The sequence below is a fragment of the Pelophylax lessonae genome (genome assembly GCF_965119305.1).
Source record: "Pelophylax lessonae genome assembly, chromosome: 1".
Lineage (NCBI taxonomy): Eukaryota > Metazoa > Chordata > Amphibia > Anura > Ranidae > Pelophylax > Pelophylax lessonae.
Genome location: NC_138768.1, coordinates 38,318,042 through 38,344,070, shown reverse-complemented (window position 1 = coordinate 38,344,070; position 26,029 = coordinate 38,318,042). Strand labels below are relative to the sequence as shown.

The window sequence follows — 26,029 nt, the reverse complement described above, 5'->3', positions numbered from 1 at the left end:
ATAGGGGCCAGCATGCTGCCTTCACCATCTATGGTCTTTCAACTAGAGACTGCTTAAATAGCTAAAAGGGTATGTAAACCCTGATAATTAACTTCTTGTAATTTGCTCCCTTGTGGCCTGTTAAATATAATATTAAAGAGATAGTTAACATTGAATTGAAAAAATTGAAACTAAAATAATTGAAACTAAGCTCCCCAGTGAAACCCTGTCACTGCTGCAGAGGCTTCCATTTTCACCCAGTCTTTGTTCCGGGTTCGCAGACTGAGGCCACTTGAATGGGTTATCCATGGGTTATCCATGATGACGTCACTCCCGCGCATGGGCATGGGAGTCATGGCCACGGCACAGAGCTCTGAGGGATGCCGTTCCTTCAGAGTGCATGCACTGGTGACCGGCTGCTGCTCACGAGAATATCTCCTAAATGGTGCACATTTAGGAGATATTCATTTAACCTATAGGTAAGCTTTATTAAAACTTACCTGTAGGTAAAAATAAAAATTGAGAGTTTACTACCACTTTAAAGTGTTATATCTGTCGAATAAGTGCCTAAAAATTTGTGTAGATCCTACTGATGAGCTGATATCTTCCTATAAACCCCTGCAACAGTTTTCTCTGCAGAGGCTTCCATCCTCACCCTGTCTTCCTTCCGGGTTCGCAGGCTGAGGCCACTTGAATGGGTTATCCATGATGACGTCACTCCCGCGCATGGGAGTGGAAGTCATGGCCACGACACAGAGCTCTGAGGGATGCCGTTCCTTCAGAGTGCATGCACTGGTGACCGGCTGCTGCTCACGAGAATATCTCCTAAATGGTGCACATTTAGGAGATATTCATTTAACCTATAGGTAAGCTTTATTAAAACTTACCTGTAGGTAAAAATAAAAATTGAGAGTTTACTACCACTTTAAAAGTGTTGAATCTGTCCAATAAGTGCCTAAAAATGTGTGTAGATCCTACTGATGAGCTGATATCTTCCTATAAACCCCTGCACCAGTTTTCTCTGCAGAGGCTTCCATCCTCACCCTGTCTTCCTTCCAGGTTCGCAGACTGAGGCCACTTGAATGGGTTATCCATGATGACGTCACTCCCGCGCATGGGCATGGGAGTCATGGCCACGACACAGAGCTCTGAGGGATGCCGTTCCTTCCTTGCATGCACTGTTGACTGGCTGCTGCTCACCAGAATAGCTCCTAAATTGTGCACGTTTAGGAGATATTCATTTAACCTATAGGTAAGCTTTATTAAAACTTACCTGTAGGTAAAAATAAAAATTGAGAGTTTACTACCACTTTAAAGTGTTATATCTGTCCAATACGTGCCTAAAAATGTGTGTAGATCCTACTGATGAGCTGATATCTTCCTATAAACCCCTGCAACAGTTTTCTCTGCAGAGGCTTCCATCCTCACCCTGTCTTCCTTCCGGGTTCGCAGACTGAGGCCACTTGAATGGGTTATCCATGATGACGTCACTCCCGCGCATGGGCATGGGAGTCATGGCCACGACACAGAGCTCTGAGGGATGCCGTTCCTTCCTTGCATGCACTGTTGACTGGCTGCTGCTCACCAGAATATCTCCTAAATGGTGCACGTTTAGGAGATATTCATTTAACCTATAGGTAAGCTTTATTAACCACTTTGCCACTGAGTACCGTAGTACTACTGCGGCAAAGTGGCTCGTTATCGTCTGACGATGTAGTACTACGTCGTCAGACACTCCCCCTTGTGGGCGGCGCTCGCGCGCCGCCGGAGGCTCGCTCACGCAGTATTCAGTCATAGCGGGAGTCGGGCCAGGGGAGGAGCAGCGGCGATCGCCGCCGCTCTTCCCCAATCGTCGGGGATCGAGTCTGGAGATCCGCCCGCTGTGTGTAAACACAGCGGGCGGATCTCTGAAGTGACAGGCAGGGTCAGATTGCAGGGTTCAGCATAGCTGAACCCTGAATCTGTCCTTGTGTCACTCAGTCACCTCCCCCCCCACACGTCAGTAAGCACCAGGCATACATTAACCCCTCCCTCTCCAATAAAATTAACCCCTTCCCTGCCAGTGTCATTTTTACAGTAACAGTGCATATTTATAGCACTGATTACTGCAGTAATGTCACTGGTACCCCCAAAAGTGTCCAAAATGTCAGTCAAGGGTCCGATCTGTCCGCCGCAATGTCACAGTCCCGCAAAAAAAATCGCAGATCGCCGCCATTACGCGTTAAAAAAAAAACACCAAAAATGACAGAAATCTTTCCCTTTGTTAGTAAACGCAATAACTTTTACGCAAACCAATCAAAATACGCTTATTGTGAATTTTTTTACCAAACATAGGTAGCAGAAAACAAATTGGCCAAAAATTAAAAAAAATTTAGATTTTTACATTTTTTGGGGGGGAATTTCATATAAAAAAAATGTGAAAAATATTGTTGTTTTTTCAAAATTTACGCTCTTTTTTTGTTTATAGCGCAAAAAGTAAAAATCGTTTGGGTATGGCGTCACACGACCGCGCAATTGTCAGTTAAAGTCGCACAGTGCCGAATCGCAAAAAGTGGCCCAGACGTAAGACAGCAAAATGCTCTAGTGGTAAAGTGGTTAAAACTTACCTGTAGGTAAAAATAAAAATTGAGAGTTTACTACCACTTTAAAAGTGTTGAATCTGTCCAATAAGTGCCTAAACATTTGTGTAGATCCTACTGATGAGCTGATATCTTCCTATAAACCCCTGCAACAGTTTTCTCTGTGGACTAAAGAGCACCTCTATGTTATAAAGATGAGGAGAAGGGGCGTTCTGTAGTCCTAATAAACTTACAGCCATAGGGTGACAACACTGCACCTTCATAGATACAGTACAGCATCTGAGCGTTGTCCTCCTGAGACTAAAAGGGTGCTACCAGCTGGGTCACCAGGTAAAAATAAAGTAAAAAGAAAAACAGAAGACATTAGCCACCTTATCTAGGCTCTGCTGATTAAATCTGAACCACAGACAGATAATAAAAAAATCAAGATTATGCAGGTGTGTATTACTTTTTTTTTGATCAATGATGTGGTAGACCAGAATTCTTAGCTTTCCAAGGCTAGCAGAAATGTCTCATACTTGTATGTTCTGAACTTGACCTGTGATGTTCTGTTGGTCAGTAGTATGTAGAAAAACCCGAAGACAGCGCTTCAAGTTACAAGTAACTAAGATGATCAAAGGACCTCTCTCATTAAAAGAAAGAGAAGGTTGACTCCAGGGCTACTTCTACAATCCTCACCCTTGGAGAAATGTCATGTCCTTCTCATTATACGCAGCACATGAACACAGGTGAGGAGAGAAATGTAGCTTGATAGTAAAAGAAAAAAAAAGTAATAAAAAAGATAATGAAAACGAAAGGCAAAACGCATACCTTTCACACAATACATCAGTGTAGCGCAAATATTTGCCATTTTCCGCATGGATTAATTCAAAAATCTATTAATGCGGTAATATAAAACAAATATCGGTGCAAGAATGTGCCCATAAAATTCTTAAGCGCCTCGAGAGGTGTGAAAGCCATTTAAACCACCTATTTCGAGCAATTAGATACATTTGCACAACAAACATTTGGCACAAAGGGAGATCGGTTATACCACGGTGAAAGTGGTGGTGCGTCGTAGAATGACATTACGACTTAATGGAGTTTTCGTTACCAATTTGTACTACAGGAAAGAATGATGCACCATAGTTTAGCACCCAGAGAAAAAAAGCTGGGTTCTTTTAATTGCTTACAATATCTTTTAATGGATCAGTATAGCGTTTTTCGTATACCCTCTGTATAATTTGTCCGTTGGAAACGTATTCTCTAGGTTTATTAAATCCACGTGAAGCTGGGAGATTTTTAAAAGGCTGATGAACATTGGGAAGAGACACGAGATAGCAAAACGTAAGTAAAAAAAAAAAAGTAGAATAAAAAAATTGACAATTTTAAGAAAAGTAACCAAATAAAATCTCTCTTTTACAAAAGTTAAATAGTTTTAACAGAAAAAATGGTTATAGAGATGAAGTTCAGTAACAGACATAAGGGTGAGTTGAACCACAATGTTTGGTTGTAACAACAGAAATTCCTGTTGAGGTTTGGGAAGGCATTGTATGGATGGGGAAGATATATAGATGATTAAATACTGTAAAATAGACCTAGGATAGGTTAGGGAAGCCATTCTTCACAAGGGTTTTTATGAACCCTATGGTTCCTTCCAGAGGTTGCTTGAACTGTAGCCGGTTGACCTTCCATTTCATGGTGCTCTTACAGTTCCGGGGATAATGCCGCCCATGATTTTTTTAACTGTTTGAAAGGGTGGCTTTCTGACCACAAATGTAAAGGCCACTTGGTCACTGAACCTCAATAAATTGTTTTTTGTAGGGTTACTGCAAATTATTTCAAGGGTTTCTCTGGGTTAAAAAAGGCTAACAAAGGCTGGGTTAGTGTGTAGTTTGCTTAAAGTATGGGTGCAATTAGGGTTTATATGTGCTTGCATGGGTTTCCACTGGTTACTCTAGTTTCCTTCCAAAATCCAAAGACATCCTGGTAGGTTTATTGACTCCTGACAAAAAAAAATTGGCTCTAGTATGGTATTCATCAAGCATGGTCAAGATGGCTGCCTTACCTCCCATATGCCCCGATTTGATAAAAGTTTTGAGTCTCAAGGTAGAAAAGCAATAAATAAATAATAACTAATCCTCTTTGTTATTGTTTTGCAAGCCTTGTCTTTCCTGGTATGGGGTGTTGGTTGGTTTCTCAAGCCAAAGGGGTGGGACTTTTATGGGCAAGTGAAAGATACACAGTTGTATAAAATAAATGGTTGCAGTTTATTGCGAATACAATTGTATATTCAATAAGGAGATATTTTAAAAGACATTTTGGTGATGTAAGGTGTTTGGGTTACAGACCCAAGGTGCATGAAAGAAATGCTAAATTTTGGAAAAAGAGTTTCCGTGACAGTGGTGCAATATATGTGACTTTCTTTTTGATGAGAAAGACTCTGTTTCTCCAGGCTGGATTGCTTGGATGTTTCACAGAGAGTTCATCAAAAGGTTGACCCAGCCTTGTCTTTCCTATAATCAGGTGCTCACCCACAAACAGATCTACAGTATACAAATCCAAAGCTAGTATAGAGGCACTCACAGGTCTTGCAGAGGAGGTAGATCAAAGTAGCAGTGTTTTTATTGGCGATGTTTCGATAAAGCTCAGTCCATCTTTTTCAAGACACCATCAAATGGAAGTGTACAGAACAAGAAACCCAAAGCCCCCTAGTGATGACATCACACAGTGCAAGGGTAAAAAGACACATACAGAGTAGAGGTCAAAGAAAGATCGCAGAAAGAACAAATCACACCCAGGGTGGCTACCTGACCTCCCATATATCCCAAGTTAATAAATGTTTTGGGTCTCAAGGGAGAAAAGCACTAAAGGAATGAAATACTCTTATCAATATGTGTTAATGTTTTGAAAGCCTTGTCCTTCCTATAATTTCCAATTAAATATGTACAGATGTCTAAACAATAGTGCATATTAAATGTACAGGCTCTGCTTCCTGCTTTGCTCCACTTCACAATGGTTGCCCCTTACAGGCTATTTTCAAAGGTCTATGAGTTGGCTGACTCATTGAAAACAATGCAGTTAATAAAGTAGCCAAAGGAAATTTTTAATAGCAACGTAGCTTGGTGCTCTGTCGGTATATCTACAGGTCTGGGCAGGTTTCAGCCTGGCGTGTGGTGTACCTTTAAGCCACGGCGAGTACTGTTGTATAAAGTCACCGAGAGCTTTCGCAATGTAATTTTAGGTAACGGTATAAATTGCAGGCGACGTTTTTTTAATTTATTTCCACATTTTGCCACCTCTGAACCTTATCGCTTGAGACTTCTTTATCATTTTGCCTCTTATGTACACAGCTGTTCCCGAGTCCTATTTTTTTTTTATTTACACCTCTTAGAAACGTGAGCACAGTTCCTGCCTTACAAGGTTTTCTGCTCTGTAAATAGATAAAAGAAAATAACACATTGATGTTTTATGCTCGCTGTTGGCGTACCTGTTCCTTACAATCTTTCTTCATTCTGATCCGCCGAGACCGTCTTGTGTTGAGTCCCCGTTGGACGCCCCGTACCTAAACTCCACGTGTTTCCAGCCTTTTCTGAAATAAGTCCATTAGGACTTCATATTCCACTTTCCCCCTAAGACTCTTGCGTGGCCTGTATTGTGTTTTCGCACAATAAGTGAAGCCCATTAGGGGAATATAATCAAGTCTGCATGACGACCACCTTGGTCGCCTCCCGAAATTCACTCCTCAAGCCTATTAATCATATTTTTCCCTCCACCGCTAAATAAGGGAAATTAAATTAGGTAGAATAAACACAGTCATTTTGTTCAATTTAAAGCACGTTATTTAACGGGCTGCAGTTGGAAGAAAGCATTTTTGAATTATTGTGTGTCGCTGCAGGAAGGTGTCTGTGGCTTATGGCCAATTCGCAGCTGACAAAAAAAATAAAAAAGAAGGGTAATAATGGAAAGTCGCAGGGATTACCTACGGCATAATGGTGGAACAGCTCTTGCTGTAAGTACTGGGGATGTTGACAGTATGGTCAGGATACTGAATGCCTGCCATATCCTATAATAGGCTTACTGGCAGGAAGTAGAAAATATTGAACCTAATTTCTGTCACTGATATTTTATTACGGCTTTTTTTTTTTGTGCTTTATTGCATTTTTAATTATTTCTGTGGGAAAAGACTGTCAAGAATTACTTGATTACTGCTATAAAAATGTTATATTCATTAATAATGTATATAAAAATAATATACATTATATGACTAAGAGTTTGTGGATACTCACTCTTTGCACATATTTAAGATTGTTGGACTCCCCATTGCAAATCCACAGGCATTAGATTGTAAGCGCTAACGAGTAGGGCCCTCTGATTCCCTTTGTACCAAATTGTATTGGAACTGTAATGTCTGCCTTCATTTTGTAAAGTGCTGAGCAGACTGTTGGTTCTATATAAATCCTGTATTATAATAATTATAATTGACCCCTCTCTGCTGTTAAAAGAGGCTCCACTCTTCTGGTAAGAGTTTCCATGAGATTTTGGGGTGTGTTGATGGAAATTTATGGCCAAAGAACCTTTTTGAGCCTGGGTACTGATAATAAACAAGAATATCAGCCTCATAATCAGTGTTCCAGTTCATCCATAAAGTGTTCAGTAGGGTTGAAGTTAGGGATCGGCCGATATATCGAGGGCTGATATGCACTTTCCCCCAATATATCGGAATCAGCCACCAAGATGACCGATATTGCCGATATTTCAGGAAAGTGCTTGTACAGGAGTGATGCCCCAGCTAGAGGCATTACCCCGGTACTGGTGTCTATAGCCGACAGTCGGCTGTCTTGTAATGACAACCGATGCGACTGAGAAGCCGCTTGGCTGTCATTACAAGGATCGGGAGGGGACATCCCCCCCTCCCAACGCCTTCTGCGGCTTGCCTGGGTCTCCTGTCCCACCAGGAGACCCGGGCAACCAGCCTGCACGGCCACCGAGAACCCGATCAAACCCGCATTTGGCTCTGATTGGGTCTCCATGCAAAAACCCGGAAGTGGTGTCATGACATCACTTCCAGGTACTCGGCGCCAGATTAAAAAAATGACAGCATTCAAAACAGCCAAACTTGGCGTTTTGAATGCTTTTAAATGCAGAGGAGGGGTTTGGGGTCTTTTAGACCCCCAGATCCCTCCACAAGAGTACCTGTCAAAGAAAAAAAAAATTAAATGTACGAAAATATCGGCACATATCGGGCGATGCCGATATGCATTGACCAAACTATCGGTATCGGCAACGAAAAACCAATATCGGTCGATCACTAGTTGAAGTCAGGGATTTCTGCAGGACACTCAAGTTCCTCCACACCAAACTCATCAAACCATGTCTTTATGGAGCCGACTTTGTGCACAGGGGTGCAGTCACACTAGAATAGAAAAGGATCTTCTCCAATACATTGCCATAAGGTTGAAGGAGCACAACTACTTAAGTGTGTTGTAGTAGTGCCCTTCACTGGAACACCTACATGAGGGATGTCAACCTTCTTTTGGTGTTTCAGTGTATCTTTGTTTTACAAATAAACATTTAATACATGAAAAAGCATTACCTGTTATCTGAAGAGAGACAACAGCAACTGGTTGCCTCCTTTCAGACAGGCTGTCTCTGATTGAATTGATTGGACAGGTCATCTTGCAAATAAATCAGTTTTCGGTATAGCAAAGGGAAGGTTAATAGCAGAGACCCACACTGTAGGGAATGCTGGGTAGGTTATTAAAAAAAAAAAAAATATATATATATATATATATATATATATATATATATATATATATATATATATATATTTATTTTTAACTACTCGTTTAATATTTTTTTATTTTACTGTAATTAACTTTAATAAATAATACCTTTCATGTGTTTCAAGATTATTTTGATTACCCAGAGTAGTAATAAGCAAAAAAAGGGCAACTGTAAGTTCTATTTGCCCAGCTTGTTGGTTGCCATATTGGGCCACTCTTTTAACTCTTTTCCTATTAATCACAATAGAGATAAATGGGGGAAGCCGATGTTTGCACAAGAATAAACTTCTTGTGGCTCTCTAGAGGGATAGCGAAAAAAATTAAAGGTACTGACAACTTACTGCACCCTATATTCGAGGATTGTTTTTTTTTGTTTTTTCAGATGGCAGTTCTATTTGCAATGGGAGTATGCACACTTAACAGTTTCTGAAAAAAATGTGTTATAACATGTAATATCAGTTTGGATTATTTTTCCAGAGGTGGTGTCATACCACATAAGACAAAGTCAGAGTATCTACACCAACTCAACAAGGGTTCCTCAAGTGGTTATCAGATGTTTCTTCCGCTGGTGCTGATTGACCTCCCATTGATGATACCTGCATAATTCCTGGGCCAACTCCACTTAGAAGAGTCAGTGGCATGCCACCAATGATCTTTCTAGCTGTTTATAAAGGTGGCATTCCAATCAATCTTTCCACTTACAACTAATGTAAGGGGCATTTTTCCAACTGACCCCAATGAATTGGTTTTATCAGGTGATCACTGAAACAAACAAAAAAAAATACAATTTTCAAGGGTACCTCTAAGGCAGCATTTCCCAAAATTTTTAACGCGGAGAAACCCTTGAAATAACGTTTTGGGTTCATGGAACCCCTGATAATAATTCTATATTTGCAGCTCACAGTACATTAGTGTAACAGTTACAGATGAAAAATGCTACTTACTTGCGGTCATTGGGAAGAATCCCCCCTTATGGATAATGAAGAAGATTGTTGGTGTCAATGGTTACTCATCTAAGGGGCAGAAGTTGCTCATTGTTATATGAATAAAGCCGGAACGCGAAAAAGCTTCTTCCAAGTAAAATTCTTTAATCCAGCATGGATAGCAGTGACAACGTGACAAAACTGACGCGTTTCGGCTTTATGCCTTCATCATAGTTGCTATGATGAAGGCGTAAAGCCAAAACGCTTCAGAATTTGTCATGTTGTCACCGCTACCCATGCTGGAATAAAAAAAATGTACTTGGAAGAAGCTTTTTCGTGTGCCAGCTTTATTCATACAACATTTGTTTTGGACATTCAGCCTGACACTTAGCTCTTGATCTTCTCACAGTGCGGTGGAGCTAGGGTGAGTTGTTGTTTATGTCATAGAAGTTGCTCATTGCCTAATGTAAAATATGCCCTTTACATTGGCGGCCAGAATGCCCCCGTTACAAAAAGCTAAGAAAACCATTGGTGTTATGCAGCTGTCTCTGCCAAATGGCATTGACCCTGGAACTATGTGAGCAACATTAAATGGAAGGGCAATCCGCAACAGTTTAAGCAACCTCTGGGAGGTTCCACAGAACCCTAGTTGATAAAGGCTTCTCTAACCAATCATAAGTCTCATAAGGGTTGAGAAAGGCTGATCTGGACAGTGACCTGAATAGGGATGGACATACTTTTGTCTGCATGAAGTTTTCATGTTCTATTTGTGCTTGCATAAGTTTCCTCCAGGTACTCAGGTTTCCTCCCAAACTCATCCCAAACTCCAAAGACATGGTAGCTTAATTGCCTCCTGTCTAAACTAGCCCTAGCATGTGTGTACAACGTGGTTATGCACAATTGTTATCACATTCCACATGCCAATCTCAAGAAAATTCAATGGAAATCGGCTATCAGCAGGGCCGTCTTTAACACAGGGCAAAATGGGCAGCTGCCCCGGGCCCAGTCGTGGTTATGGGGCCCAAGGCAGCTTCCCCTTGAGCTCACACTGCTCGCAAATGGTTGATAAGTGGATTTGGGAGGGCCAAAGAAAATGTTTGCCCAGGGTCCAATCAATATTAAAGACGGCCCTGGCTATCAGGCATATTAGGCATGTGCCCGGAGAGCTGGCCCATACAGTCGGATACAACTGAACATATATACATACATATATTTTATCCCCAGTTGCACAAGGACCCTTGGGACCTAAACAGAAATAGAGACACGGGTGGGATGGGTGCATACATATCATTTGTCCTCAGCTGCCCAAGGACCCTTGGAACCTAAGAGCCCATCTTATGAGACATGGGTGAGATGTGTGCTGGGACACCCCCTCCCACACAGACACACAAACACACTGTCACATACACCTAGACATGGTTCAATTTTATCAAGCTGGCAATTAACAAACAGTGAAGGTTTTTACTTGTAGTTGGATAGGGCGCCCAAAACTTGGTTTCTCACAGGAGCCCTTTAATTAATGCTGACCGTAGAATGTGTACAAGGGGAGTTTATTAGTATTGTTCCTTTAAAGACATTGGATATTTCCATTAACATGATGCAGTTTCCCTTAATTACATTTATGAGCACTTTTTCCTATCATGATCCTCCAGCCAGGGGACAGGCTATCACCTCTTTGCCGTCTCTCTGCAGAGAGCACTGAGATCGACTTCCTAAGTAATTATTATACTCCTCGATCTGTCTCAGCCTAAACAAATTGCCTTTGTTGCATCACGCTGACCACTCATGCCTGAATCTCTCCAGGGTATTCTTGTCCGACTGTTCTTACAACACGGGAGATTGTAGCCAAGTCACACTTGATTTAGGAATTAAGAGCCAGCTGGATACTAATGCAACCCTACGTAAAGCAGCTAAAGCCACAATGAAGCTTTATATATATAAAACCGGTGTCAAGAAGAAAGGAAGAACAGGGAGTCAATTCTAAGCCCCTTCTAGGGCAAACACGCAAAGATATGGATTCGTTGGGGGGGGGGGGGGGTTCCTACTGAAAATCCTCATTTTCTATAGATTTTTATCACTGAAATGGTGATTGGTTGACTTACTGTGATTGATTGATTGATTAATAGCTTTCCTTTTTATTTTTAGTATATCTAGAATGATTGAACAATTGATAAATTAAAGTGGAAGTTCCCCCTAAAAGTAATCAATGAACACTAAACAACCATATACCACATGTACCTTGATAAACACAGTACAATGTCTGAATTCTGACCATGCTTCGGTTGTTCAGCAATTAACCTTTGAAACTGATGGCTATTTTCAAAACACCTACAGGCAGAGCCTAAAGCTCTGCCATTGGCGGTGTGGCTTTTTCGACATTCAGGTTTATTATTTTACCTCATTAAAACTATTACCCCTGACGAAGCCCTGATTTAGGGCGAAACATGTTGAGTTTTGGTTTATTTTGGAGAATTTTCTTGAGCAGTGTTTATTCATTATTCTTTTGGAGAAAGCACAGGTGAGCAACATATATCCAGTGATTAACACCAGACTAGCGTGAGTTTAGACCAGCAAAGAATAGAGCACAGATAGGGTTTAGCCTATGTAGAGAGGGGAACTTCCTCTAGCATAAGCTTTTAGGCTCTCCCTGTAAGTATTTAGGCACCCGAGGCCTGAAAATGATGTTTTTTTTTAAGTTTTTGTTCATATTTTACTTATTATTTTGAAATATAAGTTATATTTTATGCTTTAGTGGGTTAGGTGCACCTACTCTTAGATTTGATTTGTTTTGTTCCCACCCCCCATAACTATTTGATAATTGGAGTTGATAATCAGGCATTTTTAAAGTGCCAGCTATTATCAGCTTAACCAATAAATTAATTTATTCTATGGTCTGGCGTTTTTTTCATTGGTGCATTTTTTTTTTGCTGGTAACCTGCTGGGTCGGTGGCCTGGGTGGGTGGTGTGGTGAACCGGTGGACCTGAGCCAGTGAGCTCCCTGAATGTTTTTATCCTCTCACTATTTCGTGTGAACTCACATCAAAGTCTCAACTCCTTATTTTTCTTCATTGGAAGCTATGATCAGAGACACCGTGTATTTGATGGGGGTCTGTTTATAAAATATTTGCATTGCTATTGGTTCATTGAATCTGTATGTGCATTTCTCTTGTGTAGGAAAAAACAAATGCTCTTTATGCTATTTTCCCTTTCAAAAATATATATATTTTATTTTGGGCAGTAGTAAAATATTGGATTATGGCCACTAGATGGAGCTGGGAAGCCTAGGACATACAGATTCCTTTGTAACAAGAGATACAATTTAATATTTCTTGAGAACACTAGAGGGAATTAACAGATATATGTTGCTATTATATTTATTTAAAAAGACATACGTGCTTGTGCTCCTCAGCTCCATCTAGTAGCCATGATTCTGTATTTTACTTCAGCCCAGGGTAAAAGAGCATTCATTTGGAAGAGAAAACAATCTAAAGAACATTTATTGATGCACAATTTGCACAGAATCAATATACATGCAGATTCAGTGGACAAATGGCTTTGTATTTTTTTTTTTATAAATGGGCCACATGATGCCATTTGGTTCCCTTCGTGTTATACATGTCCTGGATACCGGGGCACATAGGATGTATGATGTCATGCATGCTCAAGAACTAAGACAGCCATGTTTCTTATTAGTGATAGACGTTGATTTCAGGGAGAATTTTTGACATCATGTGCCTGCCTGACACTTTTTGAGTAGAAATAAAATATGATGGTAAGCTCTAAGATATAATTCTGTTAAAAAAGGGGAATATTGCAGAAATAAAGATCAAGGGGAGAATAGAAATGTATCCAACGCGTTTCGGCATTCCAAAACCAGCAACTTCATAAGGCTTGAGATTGAAAACAATATAAATGCCCTAGAAGCCCTTTGTATCTGAGTACTTCAGATCTCCCTCTTTGTAGTCCTTTCCCATCTACATGTGCTCCAGTGATGGTTCCATGGTATGATTTATCAGGGCAGGTCTCCTGATGGTGACAACAATGGACCATGCCTCTATATTGTGTGTTAGCATGGTTGCTTTGTAGTCTTCACTGGGACAAGGTGACAACACTGGTGAACATTTAAGAGACGAGGACAGAGTGTTGTCACCCTTTAACAAAAAGTGCATTAGGACCTTCATGGTAGGATCACCAAGTGTTATTTAATAATAATTCTTAGATTTATGCTTACAGAGGATTTTAGTCATTTTAGTTTATTAATCCCCTAAATAAATGAAAAGAAATAGGGTAAAATAAAAAAAATAAAAAATAATCTTACCGCAGATATAAATATTATGTAACGATAAGCTGCAAATATTTTATTCATGTATTTCAACTTTTGTATATGATACTGCCCGGCACAATGACAGATATTGTAAAACTGTAACAATAGCACACAATCTCCCAGGTCCCAGCAAGGTTTTATTTATGAGATATTGTATCTCTTCTCTGTGTCCCTGGCTGGCCACCCCCGATTGCATCTGTGGGTGTGATATTATAGGAATTAATGCATTCCTTTTTTCTTCCAGTTTCTATGTTGGGAAGGGTGGCATAGACAGGAAGCATTGTGTGAAACCCCAGTGATACTTTATCTTCTACTCACATTCCTCAGGACGTTAGAGTGTAAGCTCTTCATAAAGGAGCTGCTGGATACGTCAAAGCAGTTTTATTAGTATCATTATTCAAAGCACATGCTGTAAAAAGATGAATGTTTGGGGCAAACTGACAGGTTCCTTTGTAAGTAAATGGATAGAGATTGAAGTGCCACACCATGGGTTTATAGTCCAGGTATAAATTTATTCCAATGCAGGAACAGGTAGAAGATTATACAAAAGAGCCAGGACATTTCACAGGCTAGAATTCATCCACTTCACCAGGGTGTAAGGATAGGAAGCAGTGTACATAGACTGACCTGGAAAATGTACTTTTTATAGTATTATATGGTTATATATATATATATATATATATGTATATGTATATGTATATATATATATAATACACACACACACACACACACACATATATATATATATATATATATATATATATATATATATATATATATATATATATATATATATATATATAAAACCCTTCATTTGTTTGATATGTTATATATATATATATATATATATATATATATATATATATATATATATATATAAAACCACATATATAACCCTTTGTTTGATACGTGTATATATATATATAAAACCACAGATATAACCCTTTGTTTGATACGTATATATATATATATATATATATATATATATATAAATATATATATATATATATATATATATATATATATATATATATATATATATATATATATATATATATGCCATTCCAATGAGTCACTGCACTCCCAAAAATGTCCAGCTCAATAGATACTTTTTTGACATGCACAACAGTTTCAAGGCTCCAGGCACTTCCTAAAATGTGCTGCAGCAGCACACCTGAGGAAGAGCCAGGAGACTTGAAACTGTTGTGCATATCAGAAGACATTTGCTACATATAAAGAAAGTATTTATTGAGCAAGTAATGTTGGGGATAGCAATCGCAGACTGGAGCCTGCCTGTCCCCAGCACCCAATACATGCAGTCCACTTTATATATATGTATATAGATATATACTGTGTATATATATATATATATTTTTTTTTTATATATATATATATATATATATTATCTTTAAATCTTTACAGTCTGATTAGGCTCCTTTCACACAGACAGCCATGGAGGGGTAAAAACAGGCGGTTGCTCCTTGTCTTGACCGCCCACCTACAAGTGGACATGGTGCCACTCGGGTAAGCGGAGCAACAATTTTAACACAGCATGCTGAGTTTGACAGATGGCACTACCTTTCAAACTCTCCATTGTAAGTAAATAAGACTGTGTCGCAACCACAAGCCAAACCTCTGGGCAGCAAACATTGTTGTTATCATGCAAGTCTTACATTGTTTTCTATCTCTAAGCCCTGAGGAAGAGTGTGTTCTGGCTCCCGAAACCTGTTTGCCCATTTGTATAATCTTCTACTTGTTCTTGCAGTGGAAAACCTCTATATCCGGACTATAGACCCAGGGTTCGGTGCTTCAATCTCAAATCCATTTAGTTGGAAACCAAGGAAACAATGGAGATTCTTTGAAGTTTAGAAGCCACCAGCCCAAAAATTAGACACCGCATCCAAACTCCTTCACAACACTACTGGGGAGAAAAAACAATAGAGTGATTTTAGGGTTCCACCCTTATTTATTCTTACAGGCAAGAACAGTTCCAGCATGTTTCACCATCATTTTGTTGCTTTGTCAGAACTCTTGGCACATGGCCGATGCTTCAATGTATGGGTGGCATATATCCTCCTCCCATGATGTGGTTCTCAGGCCTGAGCAGAGGCTATCAAGTGAGCAGGAGGATGAAGAAGGTAAAGCTGGGGGGCGAAAGGCTGTATTGCTAAATGGCCACCAACCCGGCCAAGCTTTGTAGACATCAGGAATGGATAGACAGAAATACACACCACTTATCAGGTAAAACAACAGCGATGGACCTAGCTGTGTGCTTAGTGTTGCTCATTAATGCTGCGTAAGCCCTGATGCCATCCAACACAAAGCAGAATGGCAGAGGAATGTTCTACTCTTGGTGCTGGTACTACCACAGCAAGACAAACCAAGTGCACGCACCTTGACTACAAACATTTATTGTTATTTTTTTCCTGCTGCAGAGTTGTGCTTTAACATTCCGTTCTTTCCGTTAATTGGCATCCGGACTGTCACCTAAGCCGAGTCCCCGCACACAGCAGAAGCAAGGAAAAAAAATGTATATTTATACGTATACGAGGTGTCAAGGCACGGGCTAAAAAAAGATTTCCAGCGCCGAGCACTTCGATATACTACAATTGACATGTGCAATAAAACTCATACCTTTCAATAAGGCAGCCGTCCCCAGAGCACGCCTTCATTAGTATCTAGGTCATGTCACAAGGACTAGCTGCCTGTGTGTCAACAAATCCATCCCGATATGTCACTGTTTGCTTGCTGAAGCTTCCCAGCAACAGGCAAGAACTTATTTAACACGTGTGATGGGAAGGAGGGAATGGGGAGCTCGCAGTCCATGTCCTGTACCACCAATTAGTATCACCAAATTGGAGCCTAAGAGTCCCAACTGAATTTTCAGTTAAAGTCAGCTAAATCTCCGTGCAAAGCCTTAGGCCTCATGCACACTGCTGCTGTTAAACTCACGTTTTCTTGAGTTTGGGCATTTGTTTTTTAACAGTCCTTGAACTCCCCTCTATGTTATCCTATGTGTGCATGCGTACATGGATGTTTTTAGCAGTTTCTCAGCAGGGAAGTTTATAAGAGTTGCCACTTTTTCTTCAAGCCAAACCCGAACACTTTAGCAGTGCACAGTCATTTTTTTCTGTTTAAGTTTACACTATGGGATTGCAACAGACCTGGGGCACCTTTGGGCACTCCAAAGAGAATAGTAATGTGGTGCACATAGTGCCCCCTCACCCTCCCAGTGCCATCTTTAAGTGGAGTTCCACCCAAAAGTGGAACTTACGCTCATTTGCTTCCTCCCCCCTTCCGGTGCCACATTTGGCACCTTTCAGGGTTTTTGACAGGTACCCTTCCCCACTTCTGGAAGACGGCGCCGTCTCTCGGAAGTTTGGGCTCCCACCTCCTTCCCCCTCTGCCGAGCCAATCCGAATGCGCAGCGTGCTTCGCGCATGCGCATTAGGGACCCGCCTGTGAAGCTGCAAGGCTTCACTGCTGGGTTCCCTCACCGGCAATGGCGGTGGCCGCACGCGACAGCCGATGGAAACATTGGCTGTGGTGCCGACATTGTTGGACTACAGGATGCCCCAATTGGCCCTAAGGTTCACACCAGTGCTTGGGGTGGTGGTAAAAATCTGAGGTTGAGTCACATTGTTTCCTCTCTACCCTAACCGCTCCCAATTAATAGATTATACCGTTTTGTTTTCCTCCACCACAGGTTGTAGGAAAGAAAATTGCTTGATTCTCCCACCCATGGTTTGCCGGTGGGGAGCCTTCCCTGTCAGCAGTACAGAATGATTACTCCCAGTGACTTTAGCCACTGGCAGTAATCACATGTAAAAAAAGTCTGGTTGTACTGAAGTCCATCGATGGATCTACTTGGGCACAACCAGCCTGCCTATATATGGATCAAATCTCACTGGTCCCTGCTGTGCAGGCCGAGATTCGATCCATCTATGTGCTTGTAGCACTGCCCCCCTAGAGGACTGCTGAGTATTACACCATAAGGATTCCCCTGGGTTACCCGTAGAAACTGGTTGCGTAAAAGTAGTATTTTAAGGTCTTGGCTCAGTCAATGATCAGTCCAGGGGATGTTGTTTTGTAGTTTAATTTAGAACTGGGATAGGAGAAGGGATGAGTGGGATACTCCAACTAGTAGCTATTCACAGTGTTGAGGACATCTGACTTGAGAATGCAAGGCTGCTGCTTCACCCTGCCACTGGAATGAAGGTAATATAAGTGTTCCTGCTTGTAATTATCTTCAGGGTTCTAACTTGGCACCACTTTCTCTCTCTGTAGCTGACATCCGTCCACTGACTCTTACACTCTGGAGTGGTCCCCTTCCTGGGCAGACTCCGGGCAGGTTCCTCTGTACTCACAGAAACTGTTTTTCCAGAATCACTGATGCCCCCAACTTCTCCAGTCAGCTTCTCTTGGACCTCCGTATTCAGCCACACACTCTGGTTCACCAGGCCGACCGCCTGTGACCACCATCCACTGCTGCAGAAGAGGAGACAGCGGCCACCCTCCTTCTGGGACATGACTTCCTGCCCAAAGACCCTGAGCACATGTGTCCTTGGCTTTATATACCCTGCCCCATAATGCACCGAGATAGCTAGTCTGTGCCAATCCCTGGGGCAGTAACAAAGCCTGTGTGTGTCACTGGCTGGGTTTCCTCCACTGTCCAATGTGCCTTCCCATTGGACACAGTGGGGAAACTCCCTCAGCCCAGATAAATCACACACTTGACACGTGGAACACGCCTGGCTAACAAATCCTGCTCAATGAGAAGCAGGGAGCATATACATTTAGCCTGCTGCTCTGCTGTTAAGCAGACAGAGCCAAAACTACTCTGCCTACCTAGCACCTATCTAGGAGGGTGCTACATGCGGTTATAGCTGCAGAGGCAGCTATAAGGGGTGTAGAGCTGTTATGCTTTGTGGCCATAGCCAAAATTATACCCCCTATCTCTTTTGGTGGGCATTGCACCCACTGAGCAAGTGAATGGGGCACTCTGCAAGCAGAGTTTAAGCAGTCGGTGAGGAGGAGATACAACCACCTGTCAAAAGCACATGGGGATGAGCAGGGCCGGGACAAGGGGTGGGCAGGAGGGACGGTTGCCCTGGGTGCAGTGGTTTGTTGCAGGGATGGGGGGGTGCCTTGACCCCAACCCTAAAGGAAGGGGGCGCAGTTTGGCATCCTTGCCCTGGGCGCTGGATGACCTTCTCCCGGCACTAGGAATGAGCTTTTGTTTCATTAAAAAAATGTAGCAAATTTTGAAATTGCCAATTTTGCGGCAAAATCACTCCACTCATCCCTATCCATGAATTATGTGGCTCTTTTTGGATTGGATGGATTTTTAGGACACCCCATCATTCAGTTTGCTTATATCTGATTATAAGGGGATTAATATAGGCAATGAATGTTCTCCCATTTCTTTTTCTAACAGCACTATGGATAAGGTTGGTGCCACATACAATAATAATAATAATTATTATTATTGTACTTCTGCAGAATTCATACTCACACAGTGGATTGTCTGCTGTGTGTTTTTCAAAGCACCTTCTCCGTTTCTCTGGGCTATGTATCTTGATTTTCAATCATTTGCGCAAAAACAAGCCTCATGAATTTCTATTCATTTATTTTCTCCCAGACTGATGGCAGGTTGAGTTAAATTCTGACATATTCTTCACTTTTCTCTTTGTTTTGAGAAGAAAACAAAGCGTGCCGGCAAAGTTTTCCAGGGTTAATACACCCGGCTGCCGTCTTCTCTTGCCTCAAGCGATGTTGTGCCTGAAAACAGGTGGACAAGTTGTCTCTTGAGAACCGCTTCCATGGTACCTCCATCAGAACACCACCTTCCCTTCTTCAATATTGATTGTCAGTAGCTAATTGGTGTCTACCAAGTGAGAAGATAACCTCAAGGATTGTATATGCAGGACGAGTTCCATCAAAGTGAGCCTGGTTAGGGGAGGGTTGGTTAGTGGCAGTGCATGTGGTTGTCCATCAACGTGAGACTGGTTGGGGAGGGATAACTTGCTCCTCTTTCCTATGAAAGTGTAAAGGAATTTTGTACATCTTGTATATTATTGTATTATATTTTGTATGTATTGCACACTGCACTCACTGTGCACACGGGACTAACAATGTTTTCATTACATGCTTGCATTCTTTTTCGAGTCCTGATTAGAATTAGCCTGCCTATGTTACGCCCCTTGTAACCATAAAAGTACAAATGTAATGATAATATGATACGTACGTAATCATTTGTATAAAAACCTTCAATTGGGTCAAATAAAACAGAACAGTTATTTTGGAAAGATGCGGAGTGTATCTTTTTGTGTCTGTTCCCTACTGCAGTAGTTATTAATTTGGAACCACTAATCAATAGGAGGATAGGAGTTGCCTATCTATAAAACGTCCAGAACAAAAGCAAGGCAAGTGATATAATATAACGAAAAAAATGGTGCTAACCAAAAAAACCTGCACAAAGGATATTATTTGACACCAGGAACTTCTTAATAAATAGAGATGTATAGAACTGTTCGCCGGCGAACAGTTCCCGGCGAACTTAGCATGTTCGCGTTCGCCGCTGCCGGCGAACATATGCGATGTTCGGTCCGCCCCCCATAAGACATCATTGAGGCAAACTTTGACCCTGAACTTTACAGTCAGCAGACACATTTCCAGCCAATCAGCGTACCTCCCTCCCACACCCTCCCACCTCCTATAAATAAGCAAGGGCAGCATCCATCTTAGATCATTCTGAAGCAGTGTGTGTAGTGAGAGTAGGGAGAGAGCTGCTGCTGCTGCTGCTGCTGCTGCTGCTGCTGCTGTTAAGCTAGGGACAGTTAGTCAGTGTTCCTGGTCTTGCAGTGTTCTTGGTCCACTACTGCTGTAATATCAGCACCCCAAAAAGCCCTTCTAAGGGCTGGTATTTGTGTTTTTTTTTTTTTTTATATATATATATATATATATATATATATATATATACCTAGCGTCCCCAAAAGCCCTTTTAAGGGCTGGTAATTGAGTTGTTTCTTCTTATATATATATATATATCTATATCTATCTAGTGTCCCCAAAAGCCCTTTTAAGGGCTGGTAATTGAGGATTTTTTTTATTTATATATATACATATATATATATATATATATAGTGTCCCCAAAAGCCCTTTTAAGGGCTGGTAAGGTAATAGAGTTTTTTCTTTATATATATATCTATATATATCTATTGTACACTGCAGTTGCCTGCCCGCTGTGTGTGAGAGGCCACAGACCTACCACAGACTGTACTGTGTGCACACCACACTCATTTCGGGTGGCACAGGCACAGTACCTTGCATTTTAAAAAATATTTTTTTTTCCTCTGTCATAATTGCAGTGAGTGCTGTGTCAGATCCACAGAGTGCACTGTACCCACTGCAGTGCACTGCCCACCACTGATATATATACGGTGGCACAGCATCTTGTTGCAATAAATTGAAAAAAAAAAATATTTTTTATTATTGCAGTTGCCTGGGCTGCCAGTTACTGTCAGGTCCACAGAGTGTACTGTGCCCACTGCAGTGCCACTGTGTGCCCACCCACCACTGATATATAAGGTGGCACAGCAGCTTGCAAAGTAAAAAAAAATATATATATTTTTTAATTGCAGTTGCCTGGGTGCCAGTGACTGCTGTCAGGTCCACAGAGAGTGTACTGTGCCACTGCCCACCCACCACTGATATATAAGGTGGCACAGCAGCTTGCAAAGTAAAATAAAATATATTTTTTTAAAACTGCAGTTGCCTGGGTGACAGTGACTGCTGTCAGGTCCACAGAGAGTGTACTGTGCCACTGCCCACCCACCACTGATATATAAAGTGGCACAGCAGCTTGCAAAGTAAAAAAATATATATATATTTTTTAAATTGCAGTTGCCTGGGTGCCAGTGACTGCTGTCAGGTCCACAGAGAGTGTACTGTGCCACTGCCCACCCACCACTGATATATAAAGTGGCACAGCAGCTTGCAAAGTAAAGAAATATATATATATATATTTTAAATTGCAGTTGCCTGGGTGCCAGTGACTGCTGTCAGGTCCACAGAGAGTGTACTGTGCCACTGCCCACCCACCACTGATATATATGCCTGCAAGAGAAAAAGCCAGCCGCAGAGAAGCCGTATTCCTGAAAATATAAGAAAAATGCTGTTTTTTAGGGGTTCTGGACATGCTACAGAGCTGAAACTTGACAGGTACACTTTTTAGACCCCCCAGACACTAAATACAAAAAATGACATGCCTGCCTAAAAAAATGCCCGCTAAATGCCTGCAAGAAAAAAAGCCAGCCACAGAGAAGCCGTATTCCTGAAAATATAAGAAAAATGCTGTTTTTTAGGGGTTCTGGACATGCTACAGAGCTGAAACTTGACAGGTACACTTTTTAGACCCCCCAGACACTAAATACAAAAAATGACATGCCTGCCTAAAAAAATGCCCGCTAAATGCCTGCAAGAAAAAAAGCCAGCCGCAGAGAAGCCGTATTCCTGAAAATATAATAAAAATGCTGTTTTTTAGGGGTTCTGGACATGCTACAGAGCTGAAACTTGACAGGTACACTTTTTAGACCCCCCAGACACTAAATACAAAAAATGACATGCCTGCCTAAAAAAATGCCCGCTAAATGCCTGCAAGAAAAAAGCCAGCCGCAGAGAAGCCGTATTCCTGAAAATATAAGAAAAATGCTGTTTTTTAGGGGTTCTGGACATGCTACAGAGCTGAAACTTGACAGGTACACTTTTTAGACCCCCCAGACACTAAATACAAAAAATGACATGCCTGCCTAAAAAAATGCCCGCTAAATGCCTGCAAGAGAAAAAGCCAGCCGCAGAGAAGCCGTATTCCTGAAAATATAAGAAAAATGCTGTTTTTTAGGGGTTCTGGACATGCTACAGAGCTGAAACTTGACAGGTACACTTTTTAGACCCCCCAGACACTAAATACAAAAAATGACATGCCTGCCTAAAAAAATGCCCGATAAATGCCTGCAAGAGAAAAAGCCAGCCGCAGAGAAGCCGTATTACTGAAAATATAATAAAAATGCTGTTTTTTAGGGGTTCTGGACATGCTACAGAGCTGAAACTTGACAGGTACACTTTTTAGACCCCCCAGACACTAAATACAAAAAATTACATGCCTGCCTAAAAAAATGCCCGCTAAATGCCTGCAAGAGAAAAAGCCAGCCGCAGAGAAGCCATATTCCTGAAAATATAAGAAAAATGCTGTTTTTTAGGGGTTCTGGACATGCTACAGAGCTGAAACTTGACAGGTACACTTTTTAGACCCCCCAGACACTAAATACAAAAAATGACATGCCTGCCTAAAAAAATGCCCGCTAAATGCCTGCAAGAGAAAAAGCCAGCCGCAGAGAAGCCATATTCCTGAAAATATAAGACAAATGCTGTTTTTTAGGGGTTTTGGACATGCTACAGAGCTGAAACTTCACAGGTACACTTTTTAGACCCCCAGATGCTAAATCCAAAGAAATTTTTTATTTTTATTTTTTTTTAATTTTTCCAATAATTGGCTCTCTATCAAAAAATTATAATTTTTAAGAACTTTTTTTTGCGTGATCCCTCTCCGGCATGCCACAGTCCAGGTGTTAGTCCCCTTGAAACAACTTTTCCATCACTATTGTGGCCAGAAAGAGTCCCTGTGTGTTTTAAAATTCGCCTGCCTATTGAAGTCTATGGCGGTTCGCCCGGTTCGCCGGTTCGCGAACATTTGCCGATGTTCGCGTTCGCCGTTCACGAACGGCGAATTTTAGGTTCGCGACATCACTATTAATAAATAAGTAAAATAAATTATATTATAAATTTGCTTCCGGGAATTACTTCCACACTGCGAGCTGCAATCTGAACGTGAAAACGTGAAAAATTAATAACAAAGGTGAAAATTGCGCTCAGCAATCGGTTCTTAAAAAAGTGCTGTTAGTGCATCAGTGCATATGTGATTGGTCACAACCTGACAATATGCAAATACAATAATATATGTACAATTAATTGAATAAATAAATATTGGCATTAAATAGGCTAAAAGTCCTTAAAGTGCTCTGTGCAAACTGTGCGACTCTAAATCTTCAGCAATCTTGGATTTGATGGGAACCTCCACCACAAACACCTCCACCCAGTGGTCAGATAGTCTACTCCTTACCAGAATGCGATGACCCCTTAATTACAGGGGGTCAAACACGGCATTTCACTCCACACTGGCTCAAGGTTATCCTCATCGCTGTTATCACATCAAAGGATTTGTGCCCACATGCTTTAACAGGGTTCCGGATATCATAGCGGTATTCCAACGCTTGTAGTACAATGTATACAGCTGGTCAGGTGGATGGGACGCCGCTCACGCTCCGCGCCTCACCTCACCGGAACTCTACGGTCTCACGCACCCGACGCACGTTTCGTCAGCCGCGCTGACGTCATCAGGGGGATCAACCCCTAGCCAACTCTCAGTGCCACCCCTTTTAGAGGATACAAAAACCAAGTATCATTTTGTGCTGGAACTTGTTTATTTATTTCAGGCACTTATATAGTGCCGTAAATTTTTGCAGTGCTTTACATATATATATTGTACATTAACATCGGCCCCTTCCCTCAAGAAGCTTACAATCGAAGGTAATTAACCGGTTGCCGACTGCGCACAGTATATTTACTGCGGCAGTCAGCCCCGGCCAGGCAGAGTGACGTAGGTCTACGTCGCTCGCCTGTCACTGGTATTAGAGCCAATAGCGGGCGAGCACACTCCCGCTGAGGTGCGCGCCCGCCTCGGCTCGTTCAGGGAGGAGTGCGGGCGTGTGACCGGTGGACCCGATGTCCGCCGGTCACTCGCCGATCGTCGGTAGAGCGGGAGAAAGGCGGAGCGGCTTATGTAAACAAGCCGCCTGTCATTCTCCCCTGTGTAAAAATGGAGATCAGACGGTTCTACTATGTAGAACCGTTGATCTTTGTTTTTACACCAATAGACCTGTCCCACTACAGTTAGAATCACGCCCCTAGGACACACTTAACCCCTCCCTGTCCAATACAGTTAACCCCTTCCCTGCCAGTGTAATTTTTGCAGTAACAGTGCATATATATAGCACTGATTACTGCAGTAATGTCACTGGTACCCCCAAAAGTGTCAAAAATGTCAGTCAAGGGTCCGATCTGTCCGCTGCAATGTCGCAGTACCGCAAAAAAAATCGCAGATCGCCGCCATTACTCGTTAAAAAAAAAAACACCAAAAATGACAAAAATCTTTCCCTTTGTTAGTAAACGTGATAACTTTTGCGCAAACCAATCAAAATACGCTTTTTGCGATTTTTTTTTTACCAAACATATGTAGCATAAAACAATTTTGCTGAAAATGTTAAAAAATTTAGATTTTTACATTTTTTTTGGGGGGGGGGGGATTTCATATAAAAAAAAGTGAAAAATATTATTATTTTTGCAAAAATTACGCTCTTTTTTTGTTTATAGCACATGATCAAAAAATCGCACAGGTGATCAAATACCACCAAAAGAAAGCTCTGTTTGTGGGAAAAAAAGGACGTGAAACTCGTTTAGGTACGTCCCACGACCGCGCAATTGTCCGTTAAAGTCACGCAGTAAAAAATAGCAAGAAAAACCCTGGTCAGGAAGGGGGTAAAATCTTTCGGGGCTTAAGTGGTTAATAATAACAAGAAAAGCATTAAAATAGATCCCCTGCAGCCAGCAACTCCAGCAACAGTAGATACCCCAGCAACAACAGGTCCTTTCACATTAAAGTACCTCCCCCAGCAGTAATAGGTCCACCACGGCAACAATAGACCCCAGCCAGCAACAATCAATTTCCCAACAGCATGGATCAGTAGAACCCCCCAGCAGCCAGTGACAATAGATCCCTACCTCAACAGTAGCTCTCTCCCAGAAACAATTGACCCCCCAAGCAACATAAGACCTCCCCAGCAACAATAGACCCCAGCCAGCAACAATAGATTTCCCAATAGCAAGGATGAGTAGACCCCCCCCCCAGAGGCCAGTGACAATAGACCCTTACCTAAACAGTAGCTCCATCCCAGAAACAATTAACAGCAACCTAAGACATCCCCAGCAACAATAGACCCCCGCTGCAACAATAGATTCCTCAAAATGACTCCGGTACCCCCAGCACCATCTGTTATTATATACAATCAGTGCTGGAGGAGTCGGTACTGCCCCCCTCCCCCCACCCCTCCTGAGTTCCTGCTGAAAAAAAGCCCCGCTCCTAAAACATGATAGGCCAATTGGCTCAAGTCTCAACTGACCCTAGCATGTGTGAATAAATTGGCTATGTATGTACGTTATCACATTCTGCTCAGCAGTCCCAAGCTGAGCAATTGGGGGGGGGGGGGTTGAGGCAACCTCATAATACATTTATGGAAGAAAAAAAAATGTATAATAAATTTGCCAAAAAAATTCTGTGGAAGA

General features: G+C 41.6%; 1 protein-coding gene across 14 annotated transcripts in view; it reads left to right on the top strand.

Annotated features, from left to right (window-relative positions):
- CELF4 (CUGBP Elav-like family member 4) overlaps positions 1 to 26,029 on the top strand; it is a 1,612,756-nt gene that overhangs the window by 378,669 nt on the left and 1,208,058 nt on the right. The window lies entirely within an intron of this gene.